The following is a 15976-nucleotide window of genomic DNA, read 5'->3' as shown; positions in this document are numbered from 1 at the left end:
CTGAAGAATTCAAGAAATTTTTTCAGTTCTCTAGGAAATCAATTCATAACCCTCCCCTGATTTTTCAACAATTACAGATTTTAATCAGATTATTCTAAAAAGTAAAAAAAAAAAAGAATTAATCGAAGATTAAAAATTATTCATTGATGCTTCAGTCTTCATTCTATTCATTCTCTTAATTCTCTTTAAGTCATTATTAATATTTATAAAATATCTATGAGTACATGAAGTTGAATAAATTCGATTTCTTCATTTTCACAACAAAAAGATGAGCGTGCGCGAAAGCGCGCGCACAGATCTAGTTCGAAAAAAAGTTAAGAAATTGATGATTTTGCTCATGTGGAGCAGAAAACCAAGATTTCAAGCACGTATTATGGCAATGCCCAAAATTTGAACGTGAGAGAATCAAATTGTTAGGCAGACTGAAAAAATCTAGTTGCTCTCCTCCCTACACGGAGAGAAATGTACGAGAAAAATTACCGTGCCCGCACAGTAAAGTTGGTTCAGATGGTCTTTCCAGGCCAAATGTACCGCAAAGAGTAGGAAAAAGTACTGTTGCACGAGTCATTTTTCGGATAAATGTGGGGAAAAATTCTTGTGCAGCACGGTAAAATCGAAGCGACAGTGAATTTTTACGAGAAATACGAGAAAAATTATGACACTGACTGGCAAATTTTTCCGGTGCTCTACCAGAATCCTAGGACCCGATCGCGCATTCGTAAGATTTCGGTACTCTTCGTCCCCCCTCCGCAACCACGAACATCGACTCAACGTGACCAGATGATTTATTCCGTCGCCTCCTCTAGCCTCCTCTCTCACATATCTCCTTACTGAAACCCCAGGTTAATGTTTTTCATAATATCAATTCAGTGAAATATTAATTAGTGTTGTGATAAAACGGTTAAGAAATAAAATAAGTGCCCTTTATTTTCGCTTCATGAGGTGTATAACGCTGTAGATATACATTGGCCTGTCAAACGTTCCACATACGTTTGCCGCGCATTCCGCTTTTAATATGGGAGAGAGGATATGGAGGAGAGGTTAAAATAAAATTAATAGGATGATATGCTGAATGACAATGTTTACTCATTTTTAACTATTGAATGAAATTTATCATGTAATAGAAAACAGTCAGGGATCAAGCTTTTATTGTGCGTTACCGGAATTTTTACTATGCAGCACCGGAATTTTTCTGGTGCTAGACAATTGAACCCACTTTACCAGACGGCACGGTAATTTTTGTCTGAATTTCGCCTGAAAAATTCTGGAATTTTTTTCTCCGTGTATACTACAAAAAAGTTCTTAGATGGAGATAACCACAAATACATCGAAGAAATCTGTAAATACCTAAAAGAATGTACATTGCAAGTACAAATGTGTTGTAAAAATAAGTTGTGTAAATCGATATCTTGCATACCGACAGTGTAAATAACTCGGCATAAGAGTTCCATCACTATAAATAATAAATTAAAAAAAATTGATGATTTTTTTTATACCTCTTTGATTTTTTTAAAACCTCTATGCGAAATCCCAGACAGCCTAGGGGAATGGTTGAACACAGGATTTTCCCTAAAAAATGCACTTTAACACTGGCTCTTATGGGAATTTGGAGAAAAAAATATTGAAAATAGGAAAAAAGTCGCCATTTCCCTGAGATTTCGCACTTGGGTGGAGCTTCCATAGAGGAATACAAAAAAAAATTCAAGTGGCCGAAGAGAATTGTTTAGAAGGGATAATTAACCCTAGATTGGTCACCCTATGAGAGAAACCCCGCCGCGCATCGTTTTGCTTTAATTACAATTGACTAACTGGAAAAATAAAAAAAATTTGACGTTGTCAATTGAAGTGTCTAAAAAATTATAGTCATTTTCAGAACAACATATTTTCCAAAATTCCTAAAGAAATCAAATTACAGTAGGATTCCTGTAATTTCAACCGGGTATTTGCGACAGGCGGAGTCACTGCTTCCCCACTCTCGCGCTTTCAAGCCCCACTCCTTCCGTTTACGAAATGGCCAATTTTCCCTAACCTCAATCATTGGGAAAAAGGACGACGCATCAGTCCAGGAGAAAAAATAAAGCACAGACAATGGAAGCCCCGGTGGCTTGGCGCAGTGGCAAGTTCGTTGTCTCACATGCGAAAGGTTCCGAGTTCAAATCCCGGCCGGGTAGAATGGTGCGATCTAACCATTTAAAGTCTTGATCATCATCGCAGTATACTCTAACCGGGTCGAAGCGATGTAATAGTACATTAGAGTACAAGGGCACAAATTTCGTTTTCGACGAATGTGAATACAGACCTCGCCTTCGGCTCGGCCTGTAAACTTCACATTCGTTGAAAGCGAAGTTTATGCCCGAGTGGTCTATACTATTTTATGCCACATCGTGCAGAAGTGGAGTTTGAAGCACGCTGCGATAAACTCGAATTATTGCACGGCGTGCCATAAAATAACGATAAAAAAAAAGACAATGGAAGTGAAACTGAACTTTTCAGTTTTCGTTTATTTTTATTCAAGTTTTATATTTTTCTAAACTGATATTTTATTTGATTGCTACAATCAACTTTGGGGTTATGTACTCGCTGTTGCCCGACGGCCGAAGACTGAGTGAATCAGTGCTGCCAACTTGTATCTCGAACGGCACGACATCACTTTTTCTATCCATATTAATTATTTTACAATTACCCAAAAGACAAGCTAGAAAAATAAAATAAGGCTTGATATATGTGAGAAAAAATAGAAAAGTCATTAAAAAAAATTTCGAACGCAAAAATGGTCGATTAATAAAAATGAATAAATTAAAATAATCAAAGAAGATACGAAAAATATTCAATAAATAAAATGTCGGAAATTGTCCAGCAATTAACCTCAAAATTGATATCTCATAATCCCCAAATGATTCTCTCAATCGTTTTAATTTAAAATCAATTGTGTACCGTATTGCATCAGACTGTTCCACATAATCATGTAATCACCATACATTGCATTGATTGAATTAATCTGTCAATTTATCAATTACATTGGATGAGTTTGTTTGGTTGGCTGTGTGGCAGTAGCATTCACTAACGTGGCGTTTCATCGATCACGAGTGGATCAGACACGGCGCGTGAGGCACGTATTTACCCACTTGTTAAACTACCACCATTATGGTACCATGGAGCTTTTGCCTTTGTGATAGTTACAAATTCATGTGGTCAATGCACGTATGGACGAATCACTTGGCTTCCCCTTTCGCATTGGCAAGTGTGTGCGCTTGTGTGGAGCCAATACGTAACTGCGTGGCTCGGGGCACAGATTAAACAAGCTCAATTGGTGATGTACGAAACGAGATGACAGAGAATGGGTAAATTATATTGATTCTGCGGGTGGATGGACAAGACGAGAATTTTTCGACGTTTAAGAGCTAGGAGTTTAGGTTTTTGAGAGTTTTTGGGTAGGGGGTTGGGAGGAGGTTGATAAAAATCGCGGGAATGGAAAGGTGGGGAAATTCCCCATGGAAAAAGTGGTCGGATGATGGGGTTTGGATGAATTTGATGGTTAGCCCCGGGCTGCAGGAGTTAGAGAGACTCAACGCGATTTCAAGACTTTGAGACGCGAGAAAAATCTGAAAAAATTCATATATATCCAGGGCCAGCAGAACTTACACTTCCATGATTTATTAGTTCTATTCTTATCAACAAAAGTTATGGTTTTGTAATCTTAGCCCTCTACTCGTTTTTCAATTGATATTAGTTTTTGAGAGTTTTTGGGTGGGGGTTGAGAGGAAGTGGATAAAAATCACGGGAATGGAAAGATGGGAAAATTTCTGATGAAAAAAGTGGTCGGATGATGGGGTTTAAATGACTTTGCTGACTAGCCCTGAGCTGCAGGAGTTAGAGAGACTCAACGCGATTTCAAGACTTTGAGACGTGATAAAAATTTGAAAAAATTTACATATACCCAGGGCCAGCAGGACTTACACTTCCATGATTTATTAGTTCTATTTTCATCAAGAAACGTTATGATTCTGTAATCTCAGCCGTCTAGTCGTCTTTCAACTGGTATTAAACAACTGATATCAACAATTCAGCAGAAATGAGCAGTATTGTTCGAACAATATCAAAAAGAATCACTCCTCCATGCATAATAGCTCAACCCCTCCATCACCTAATCCACCAAAATGAACCATCAGTCCAAATTATTCCAAACAATCCTAAATTTCACATATACCAATGAATCTTGCAGACCTCCAAAATGAACTGGTTATTTCCACATCACCTCATAATCCCAAATCCCGTCAGAAATACATGAATATCCTAAACTTGGTAAGTTGCATAGATGATAAACTCATTTCTAACCCAGATATTGAAATAGTGATGATCATTAAGTTATTTTTAATTGTTGGAGAGGTTGATGGCTGATTCCGACGAATTTACTCCCGACGAATGCAAGACATCTGTACACGCATGGGTGAGGAAAGCAACGCCGGAGGGTTGAGGAGAAGTTGATGGGGGTAGGTGGATTGGGACGCGCGGAAGGGGGAGGGTGAGTGAACAGTGGATGCGGTCGAGGGGTTTTACGATCCTCGTGGTCTAGCCCCGGGCCACCTATTTCCAACAGAATCGCTTGAGGGACTTACGGTATATATTCCAATTTGCTTCCTGTTTGATATGCACCAATTTGGTTCAATATGTCGCGCCCTCTAGACAACGACGCCGCGCACACTCAACTCTCAGTCTTTGTCTGTTTTTTCTGGGTGATTTGAGATTATTTTCAGAGGTAGAGGTTTAAAAAAAAATTATGGTGAATGCGTCGGCGGGATTGGATTTCTGGGAAATAAAAATGAAAAAATCATCATCTCATGTCGCTGCAGGGCGATTTGGAATTCCGTATTGAGAGACAATTGTTTGAGGTTATGTCATATCGGAAAACTATGCACCAGTGATAACAAGCGATGAAAAATGATGATGACAAAGTGCTCAGAGAGAAAAAATTAAATTGAATTTACAAACAAAATTCCTGTGTATATTCCAATTTGCTTTTGTTTGATATGCACCGAGTTGGGTCAATATGCCGCGCCGCTCTAGACAACGGACTAAGGATGGGCGATGTTTTTGGAAACATCGATGTTCTGAATCGATTTTTCTGGGAAAAACATCGATTATTAACAAAATAAATGGTTTTTCTCATTACACAGAAAAAAACTGATTTTTAAAAATAATTTTATTTTTTGATTTTTTATAATAATTTTATGTATTTAAAAAATATACCCCGAGGAACTAACGTTTCAATAGTAAGTACTGCTGGAGAGTCAAATTTTGAATTTCGAAACGGGGTTGTTTAATTGAAAAAAATTTATTGAATATTTTCCGTGGGTGGACGTTAGCTGCAATAATTGTAGTTAGTTACGTATACTATCCTATTTTACTAAAGATGAAAGAAACGCGAAGTTTTTTTATATCGAAATATCTCGAAACTGCCTGACCGCTAATCCTTAATTCTGATTGGTTAATATGTGACACGAAGTCATTCACAAAAAAAACACGCGGCATTTTCAAATTCTTCAGTGACATAATTTCAAATTCTTTAGTGGTAAATTTTTTTTTACGTCATCTATATATATAATATATATAGGGGAGGGTGGGGCAAAACGGCCCCCCTTCAATTGTCAATAACTTGTGAATGACATTGTGAAAATTCCCAGTTTCGACTTCATTTTGAAGATAATTTTTCATTCTTCAAAACGAGCTCTAACTCATCCCAATCGGATTATTGAATCGGAAAATATTGACGATTGAAGGGGGGCCGTTTTGCCCCATCCTCCCCTATATATTTCGCATGTATATATATCATCGGTGAAATTAATAAATTCTGTCCTTTTATGGAGACCGATTATTTTAAAAAATTGAAGATAATTAATTGAAAATGAAAAATTCTTCATAGATTCTTTTACTCTACTTCGCTATTCACTTCAATCATTAGTCGAATTCTCTTTGATTCATTATCAATATTTATAAGGTATTCATGAGAAAATGAAATTTAATGAATTCCATTTCTTCATTTCAACAAATGAATAGATCAGCGCACGCGAGAGCGCGCGCATAGCTCTTGTTACTAATAAGGGCTGTAGTCGATAGAGTAACCTAAAAAAATAGACGATGGGACTTGTCCACTTACCATTTATAACGTACATACTGTAGGAAATAATTACTTCTGATTGTGGGTAAATTATTATTTTTTTTATTCTCAATCAATCAGCATTATTAGTCGATGGAAAAAATGAAAAATGTTGTCGGCATGGCCAAAACATTGATGTTCGGGAATGAAAAATCGATGTTTTCAATTAATCGAAAAGCATCGCCCATGCCTACAACGATCCGGCGCACGCTCAACTCTCAGTCTTTGTCTACTCCTGGGTAATTTGAGATTATTTTCAGGGGTAGAGGGTTAAAAAAAAATTAGGGTGAATGCGTCGACGGGAATGGATTTCTGGAAAATAAAAATGAAAAAATTGTCATCTCATATCGCATCAGGGCGATTTGGAATTCCGTATTGAGACAATTATTTGAGGTTATGCCACGTGGGAAAACCCTGCACCAGTAAAACAAGCGATGAAGAATGATGATGACAAAGTGCTCAGAGAGAAAAGAATTAAATTGAATGAGACTGACGTTCGATGCCGTCATTCACGAACACCCAGGCATTTAGGGTCATCAAAGATCACTGGCTTCATCCAAGTGTTAGGAGCTACCAGTGAACGTGCTGAGAATGATCGCTCCAGTGGTCAATAGTAGACCATTTACCGGAGATGGTTGTATTAGAAGAAGGCGTTATGGATCCGGTGGCCCGTGGGTTGTGAATTCTCGCATCAACATTTTCATTCAACCGATGTATGAAGAAGGTATTCGATACATAGAAGAAACATAACCCCCCGTGGCTTTTGAAGAGGGCGCTGGGTGTGTTATTGCCCGGTCGTAAATTTCACCCGGAAAAAGCGATTTAACGTGGATGCCCTCGCCTGAGAATAAATCTTTGAAAAAAGTAGAAAGGCGTAAAACAGGAGAGGTTAGGGGAAAAGAGATAAAATGGAGAAAAGTGAATAAAATGAGAGAGTGGAGTGGAAAGTATATGGGATTCAACATTTTTCATGGGGCAACGTTTCGTTTTATATTCAGTCGATTATTTTATGGAAGAGAAATTTTTCATTGGAGAGTGGGAGATTATTTTTGCGAAATTATTCAATATGATGAGAGAATGTTCTTGTCGAGATAAAAATCGTATAAAAGCACAAGGATATTTCAGACCATTATCACTTCATTATTGGAGGAAGTATTGTCTTGTAAATCAATTGTTATGCATCAAAAAAAGGTTTTCTTTCAACAGACGATTTTTTTCATTCAAGTTCATTTTCTATAAAAAAATTGACAAATAAAAAAATAATTGAAAAAATCATATAAAAATACTGCGGTAATCTGTACAACTGATGCGAGCTCTGCAAATTTTTCCAGAATTTTTCATCACCAGGATATGCATTAAAAAAATCACCAATTCCATATAAAATTAATGATCGAAAAATAGATTAAAAACCCATTGGGGACCCATGAATAATAATAAAAAATCAATGTCCCTTTCGATTACCAGATATTGGTGGGAGCAGTCAATCCAATAGTCGTGAATTTTTTTTTCCATTGTCGAAACGGGCCGGTTAAGTGCCACGGGGGGAAAGTGGGAGTTAATGTGGTTTGCAAATTCACAGATTCATCCGCCCTATTGACAGAACACGATGAAAATGTGAGAGGGGGGTGGGGGGCTGAATGGATCTGTGAATAAATGACAACATCAGCGAGTAGATGGTGCAAAAGTTGAACGGATTGTGTTTAACTACATGCGAGAGGCGGTAACGATAAAACGCCCTCTGTACGGTTTGGGCAACGCACGATTGGGATTGTGCAGTCGCGGCTGGCGCTCATCGTCAAATTCATTTGTAACGCGGTCAATTATTCATCGACGCGCACGTGAGCATTCCCACTCGGTCCGATTAAAGCCGTCTATTAAAATGAAATCGCCGAACGCTTTTTCTGTTGACCCTTCAACTGTTACCGACGGAGTAAATTGATGAAATTCGTTCAATATCCAGCATTTCCCGGTGGAAAACTAGAATGCCGATTTTGATGAGAATTAGTTGAATGTCGGCATGAAACATAATCCATCTGGAAACGTCAGACCAAACTTGGTCACCGGTGCAGCGCCAATGTTGCGCCGATGATTACCAGTGTTGTCCCAAGCTTGGGCCAAGATAACGCCAATGCAATAAAATGGTAATCAATTGAATAATTCCTGCAGCCATCGCCGACCTCGTCCAGCCGTCCGCATTCCCAAAGTACCATCAAAACAAATTGATGAAAATAGACAGCCAATTAATATCATTCGATAAAGTTCAAATTCATTCGGCAGACGTTGGACAACAGTGCCACATGATGAAGCATGCTTCAATCTAGTTACTGTTACTTATTGAATATATGGACATCAAACGATAGAAGAGGGCAAGGAAATGGCTCGTGGCACTCCATCAGAGAGAGACAGGTTATATACAATAAGTGTTTAAGCAGCCATTTTATTTAGCACCAATCTGGCAAATTGATCCTCATCATCATCATCAGTTCCAAGCACATGTGATATTCATATGCTTGAAAATTCATTCCAATTTAGTAACATTGAATTACTCTTCCACTCTCGTTCATTCATAAATAAAATTGTGATACCGGCAAGTGAATTTTTTTTTGCTATTTACATTCCTCATGTATATGGCTATTTTATGTATAACCGTCTAGAGGAAGTCGGGCCACACCGTCGGTTACAGCGGCGGAAAATAAACGGTCAGTGACGCGCGGTAATGGCCGACATCCTAATCTTGGTCCCCCTACGGCTTAATGCCATACACTCGGCAATGATAATGCCTGCATGTGCCTTTTTTATCATTATCAGCTACTTGTCCGTTCTAGGAGAGTATTAGGTGATGAGACTATTGAGTTGATAACATTTACAATATCAAAGGATAATCAGAAATCACGGTGAGATGAAAATCATAGGTTAGGATTTTTGGCGGGAAATTTGAAGTTGTTCTCTGAGAATAAATTGAAATTCTGAAAAATCATTTTCTCAAAATCTCTCCGTTACTGGATGGAACTCGGTGGTAAGTGACATCACTAGGTCCCGACCATGTTTTATTCCTTATGACCCTCGTGACACATGTGCTTTTTTGTTCATTATCAGCCGCTTGTCCGTTCTAGGAGGGTATTAAGTGATGAGACTATTGAGGTGATAACATTTCCAATATCAAACGATAATCCGAAATCACAGTGAGATGAAACTCACGAAATTAGGTAGATTTTAAGGGGGTTAGGATTTTTGGCGGGAAAATTGAACGGGGTTTAAGGACATTAAACTAAAATTCTGAAAAATCATTTTCTCAAAATCTCTTCGTTATTGGATGGAACTCGGTGGTAAGTGACATCATTAGGTCCCGACCACGTTTTATTCCTTATGACCCTCGTGACACATGTACTTTTTTGTTCATTATCAGCCGCTTATCCGTTCTAGGAGGGTATTAAGTGATGAGACTATTGAGGTGATAACATTTTCAATATCAAACGATAATCCGAAATCACAGTGAGATGAAACTCATGAAATTGAGTAGATTTTAAGGGATTAGGATTTTTGGCGGGAAATTTGAACTGGATCTGAGGACATTAGATTGAAATTCTAAAAAATCGTTCTTTCAAAATCTCTCCATTATTGGATGGAACTCGGTGGTAAGTGACGTCATTAGGTCTCAACCATGTTTTATTCCTTGTGACCCATGTGCATTTTTTATCATTATCAGCAACTTTTTTCTTCTAGGAGGGTATTAAGTGATGAAACTCTTCAGTTGATGAACTTTTCAATATCAAACGATAATCCCGAATTACGGTGAGATGAAACTTCTGGATTTACGCAGATCTTGAAGGTTAAGATTTTTGGCGGAAAATTTGAATTGGATTAAGAAATTCTGTTACCTTTCCTTTAACCCTAAATTGAACTTTTCTGAAAAATCATTTTTCCAAAATCTTGAAAATTCTATCCCGATAAACAGATAAATCCAGCTACAATTGATCAATTCCTATAATAGTTTTCGCGACTCCTAAAATGATCATTATTAATTCTATAAGAGTAAACCCAAAGAATGGCTGAAGCATCACCATTATTGGATGAAACTCGGTGGTAAGTGACGTCATTAGGTCCCGACCCTGTTTTATTCCTTGTATATTCGAGCATCATCTGCGGGCCTCATTGTCATCTCTCCGGGGCTTCAGAAGATGTGTGGCTCTCACACCCAGTGGTAAAACTTGAGGTTTCCACCATTCCACATACATGTATCGCACATGAAAGATGAGGAAATTATTTGTAGTGGTTAAGTATCCAGAAGAGGGAGAAAAAGTGAGTGAAAGAGAGAGAGAGAGAGAGAGAGAAAGACGGACAATACGGTGGCCCGCAGCTGCCGCCCTGGCTGCCAACACAATAATATCTAATTAATTTATTAATGAGGTTAACTTGGCAGGATTGGACGGCAGACAACCCGCGCACTAGAGGTTTATTATTATATTCCACTTTGTATGGGACTGAGATAAGATGTAGCCTTGCTTTTTTATTTTTTGAATTTAATAAACTCCGGCTTGATTGTTATGACTTACAGAGTTTTTATTTTGGGAGGGGTAATCAAGCCATTAGTATATTTGGGCTTCGTAATTTTTATCACTCTGTTTTCATTGGATTGTATTTTTAGGACGATGTACGGTTAGTGTTTGTATTAAGCCATGTTTGGGGTATAAGTCTACAAAGGAGTGAGGGATTAAAGAATCCAATTATGTCTTTCAAGATATAAATTTGGCCTAAAACCAATTGATCATTCTCTGCTCAAAGATCAATCACCATGTTTATCCGAAACATAGCTGAGGAAAAATGTTTCAATGATCGATAGTCCTAGATTAGAAAAGTTTAAATTCAATTCAAGAATCATATCTTCTTGCAGATGTATAAGACTTCGATCGCCAAATTTGATGAAATAGATCAAGTCTCCACCAAATTAACCTAGATTTCGGCTCAATCAATAATTTCCATCACCGTAAATAGAATAATGGGTGATCAACAGTAAATAAATTTAGGCGAAAACCAATTGATCATTATCTGCTCAAAGAACAATCGCCATGCTCATCCGAAGCATAGCTTAAGGAAAATGTTTCAATGATCTATAGTCCTAAATTTGAAAAGTTTAAATTCACTTCAAGAATCATATCTTCTTGCAGATGTATAAGCCTTCGATCGCCAAATTTATGAAATAGATCGTCTCCCCCAAATTAACCGAAATTTGGGCTCAATCATTGATTCCCGTCACCGCCAACAGAATAATGTCTGATCAGCAGCCGATTGCTAACCAATTAGCGCGAGTAATTACATTCAAGGAGGTCCAAATGATTCAATTTTCAATTTCCCCCGAATCCCAAAAACTTGTGATGGTTGCATAAAACTTTTTGACGAGCTTTTCCCACTGGATAGAGAAGCTTAGCCGCAGACAGCTGGCGTTGGAGTCCCTCCAGGGATTCCACCGGGGCTAGGGGTAGAGAGAACTGACGAAAATGAGGCCTGACAGACACCCTTATACCCATCATAGTTGGTCTACTTCAGTATTTTTTCATCCCAACATTTCTGATATCGCTGTATTTCCTAACTATGGGCTTGACATATCTCGTTGCAGGTGTTGCCACAAATTTGACACAGCATAAATATGAAATTTCGCTATGAGTGACTTGGGTATTCCATACTCCTTCCACCTGATCTTTTTTTTTAAATTTCACGGAATATCTTCTTCAGTTTTCTGGAGTCCTCTGACGTCTTCTGCCGTCGGACAACATCAGACGTACATCTGAAGACCAGATCTATCTGTAATTTAGTCATTTCTGATAAGTCTTACCTTGACAAGTGGTGGACTGTGTGTCGCCGTATGATAATGTCCAGTCGTAGGGCTCGCAGGAGGCCCACTGCCCCCGGGCGAGACAGCACCACCGCCGGGGGTGAGAATCCTGGACTCGTGGCTGAGCAACACTTTACAAATTTTCTCCGCAATATTGCGGACCTCCCACACACGTTAATCCCGTTCCTCCGAATTTTCTTATCTCAATCAACAACACGTGGTATTGATATTGCAATCACCGAATGCAACTGATACCTTCACTGATTTAATTATCAATCAGAAGCACTTGATCATCAGTCATTCCGAGACAATTTGCCGGATTAAACGGATAAGTATCTCAGTAACCATTGATCATCGTTCACAAATGATCACAAATGTTCAACAATAATCACTAAATCACAGAATCCAATGATTAAATCAGTATTAAACAAAAAAAAATCAACTTAAAATCCCAAGTTCTCGTGATACATCTCTAAATGATGTGATGGCTGGTGAATGATCACGAAAGCGTGTGACATCAGACGAGATCACTAACTGTTTGCCCACCGAAAGCATGCGTTTCAGTAGGCGTTACTCGAGCATGCGCGCTTGATAACAATGGGCGTGTTCACGATTTTCATTTCTCCCCCATCCCCCCACCCCCCCATCCTTGTAAACCCTGCGATAGCGCGAGGGTTGGGGGGGTGGGTGTCCCACCATCTTTCACGGAAACGGGGGGTGTTTCCCCCACGTGGTTTTATTGGGCAAATAACACGACGACAAACATACACCAGCCCCAGTTATGCCACCAAGGGGGTGAGAGAGGTATCAGGATGGGTCGAAGGAAAATGTCGCTGATTAAAGTGAGACAGACGAGATAGATCTTGTATCGTACTCTCGGCGGAATGGGATAGTGAGATGGTGTAAATCGTGTTTACTGGGTACAAGTGATTCCAGAAGTGTGTTGGTAGGAGTTGATACTGAAATTGCACCACAACGGAGTTTTCCAGGTTAGGTGTGTTGTGGATTTCTTTGGATATTTATTTTGACGTTTTTCTGGGGCTGCTGGGGTGGGGTACGCTGCTGAGATTGAATTTTTAGGGAGGTTTGGTCCAATGGACATGGTTGGGAGTTGATGATTTTTTAGGTTAGGATCAGGGTTTTTGGGGGATGGTTTAGGATTGGGCTAGGATTTTTTTGGGAATTTTTAGGGGGGTTTTTCCAAATTGGGACAGGTGGGACTCGGTAGTTTTTTTAGATTAGGATGAGGGTTGTGGGGGAAGTTTTAGAATTAGGCTAGGTTTTTTTTTATTTTTTAGGGAAGTTTGGTCAAAATCGGATGGTTGCGAGTTGGTAATTTTTTTTCAAGTTAGGATGGGGGTTTTGGGGTGTTTTAGGATTAGGCTAGGATTTTTTGGGAATTTTTAGGGGGGTTTTTTCTAAATTGGGATGGGTGGTAGTTGGTGTTTTCTTTTTAGGTTAGGATGAGGATTTTTGAGGGATGGTTTAGGATTAGGCTCGGTTTTTTTTTTAATTTTCAGGGAGGTTTTCGCAAGTTGGGATGGCTGTAAGTTAGGGATTTTTTTAGGTTAGGACGGGGGTCTTTCGAGGATGGTTTAGGATTAGGTAACGATTTTTTGGGGATTCTTAGGCAGATTTATTTAAATGGTTGGAAGTTGATGTTTTTTTGTTTCCGAATGGAAGCTTTGTAACCATGCATTTTTACGATCTTCTAATTTTGCTTATTTTAGGTTAGGATGGGGTTTTTTGGGGATGTTTTAGGATTAGGCTAGGATTTTTTTTAGCTTTAGTTTCTTGATTGAGGATGGAGGGAGGTTTACGAGAAACGTTTACGGCTATGAACTCTTTTTTAGGCAAGATTTTAGGATTAGGATTAGGACCAAATTCGGGTTTTTGAAAGGGTAGGGTTTTGGTGAATGAAGTTCGAGTTCTTATTTACAGAATAGATTTGAGAATTCAATTTCAGGATTGAGTTAGGATTTTTATAGAGAATACTTTAGGATCTGGTTTTGTGATTGAGGATAGGAGAGGTTCATTAGACTAGTAAGGATTCGCTGATTTGTTTTTAAGTTAGGATGACCTCTTTTTCAAGATCAAGTTTTATGATTAGGCTGAAGTGCGGGTTTTTTACAAGTTACGAAGTTCGACGATTTTCTTCAGTATAGGTTTTAGAATTAAATTTTAAATTCGGATTAAATGAGGGTTGTTTCTTGCAATAGGATTAAGGATTCGATTTTAGGCTATGGTTTTGTGGTTAATAATGGAAAAAAGTCTATCAGACTTGTTAGGATTTGTTGATTTATTTTTAGGTTAGAATGCATTTTTTCTCAAGATGTTTTACAATTTGGTCTTCCACAGCTTAGTTTTAGCGGCTTAGTCTTTAATCAGCTAAGAGTTTTTTGTTGCTGCAAGAAATGACCATAGTCCTTCCGATTTGACTTTCGAGATTAGGTTAGGTACTAGTTTAGAGGTTAGGATTAGGTTATTTCTCTAAGTTTCAGATAATTATCGGCCGAATTCGGCATCTCGTTTTTTCTTGAGTCTCCAGAGAGATGACGGGAGATTTTCGCCGGGGGTGTGGGAGAAAGGGAGATGGAGAAATATGGCGAGTACCAGTGAGAATAATCGCGTTAGGTGTTGAGTGGATTACCAACGCGCCACGCTTCTCTAGGCGGACTGGATGAAAGACTTAGTGTGTACATGGAATCGTTGTAAAAAAATTTATGTATTTAGTTTAAGCGCGTGTTGATGCAATTTGGGATTATGTTGATGGAGATTTGTGTTAGGTTAGTTGAGATTTACAAGAGTTGTCACCAATTTTCCAATGGAAATTTTCATTTTCCTAAATTCAACTTTAGGTTATGTCAATGGAGGCTCCAATGTCCTCCGTCATTTTGAGGTTAGATTGAACGAATTATCATTAATTCAACTATTTTGAGGTTAGAGACCCCACAAACCCATTTTAACACCATTTCCTTCAGAATCAGTGCCTGAGGACGGAATTATTCAATAAAATAATCTCATTGCATCTCCGAGCCAGTTAAAAAAAGACGACAGACTCGACTGAGGTGAATTTCCGAGTTTCGAATTTCACAGAAAAAAATCCCCAAGCGCACTAATGTACCAGCAACTAGGCGGGGGCAAGGAAGGGACACACTTGCCTGGTCCTACGTTTTGGTGCTGTCATGAGAATACAAAAAATGTACTCGAAAAAAAAAAAGATGGTGGAAGAGTGTACAGAGAGACCTGCAAGGACGGTGGAGGCAGAGTGACAGAGACCAACGGTTGGTCGAAGTGGGCGAAGTGGAGAGGGGAAGAGGAGGGGGATATAAGGGAGAGAGGGGATGCTAATACATAAAGTAGCTTAAAGTAGAAAATTGTGGAAGCGTCGTGATGCCTGGTGATTGCGTTACCTCCGGGNGGGGGGGGGGGGGGGGGGGGGGGGGGGGGGGGGGGGGGGGGGGGGGGGGGGGGGGGGGGGGGAGGGGGGGGGGGGGCAGAGAGGGGGTTGAAGGAGGCTGCGCGCACGATTGCGAGGGACAGACGGATGCTCTACACCCTGTACGGGCGCCATAGCGAACCCCTCTACTCGGTTTCTTAGGGTTTTCTGATGGGTTGTAATAATGGATCTTGTGTTTATGAATTTTTTTTTATGGTTTGCAGCTTTGAATTTACTTTTTCATGTTTATTTTCCTGATTTTGACGGCTGGGGGAGGCGGAAGTTTTTGGAAATTCAAGGGTGAGGGGAGAATATTCAAAATTATTCTTAAAAAATTGATTAATTTTTTTAGTTGGAAGATTTGCGTTTCACACTGTTAGAAAATGGCTGAAATTTCCGGTACATTTTTTGGAAATTTTTATCGAATTTAATTACTACTGAAATTTCAAGGAATTTCGTCATTGAAAATTCAGAATTTCATGGAAAAATCAACGAGAGCTGTGAGTTTCAATTGTATTTTTCCCTGAAAATTGATAGAAAACCAGAAAATTCC

General features: G+C 39.0%; 1 protein-coding gene across 1 annotated transcript in view; it reads right to left on the bottom strand.

Moving 5' to 3' along the window:
* Positions 1-12498, bottom strand: part of LOC107037031 (cone-rod homeobox protein) — a 33377-nt gene extending 20879 nt beyond the window's left edge. The window contains exon 1 of the mRNA XM_015255350.2: positions 11985-12498. The gene's annotated coding sequence lies outside the window, so the exon portion shown is untranslated. The remainder of the gene's footprint in view (positions 1-11984) is intronic.
* Between the last annotated feature and the right edge of the window lie 3478 nt (positions 12499-15976).

Source organism: Diachasma alloeum, unplaced genomic scaffold (genome assembly GCF_001412515.2).
Source record: "Diachasma alloeum isolate Michigan unplaced genomic scaffold, Dall2.0 Dall_scaffold_00213, whole genome shotgun sequence".
Lineage (NCBI taxonomy): Eukaryota > Metazoa > Arthropoda > Insecta > Hymenoptera > Braconidae > Diachasma > Diachasma alloeum.
This window is presented reverse-complemented; position numbering and strand designations above follow the sequence as displayed.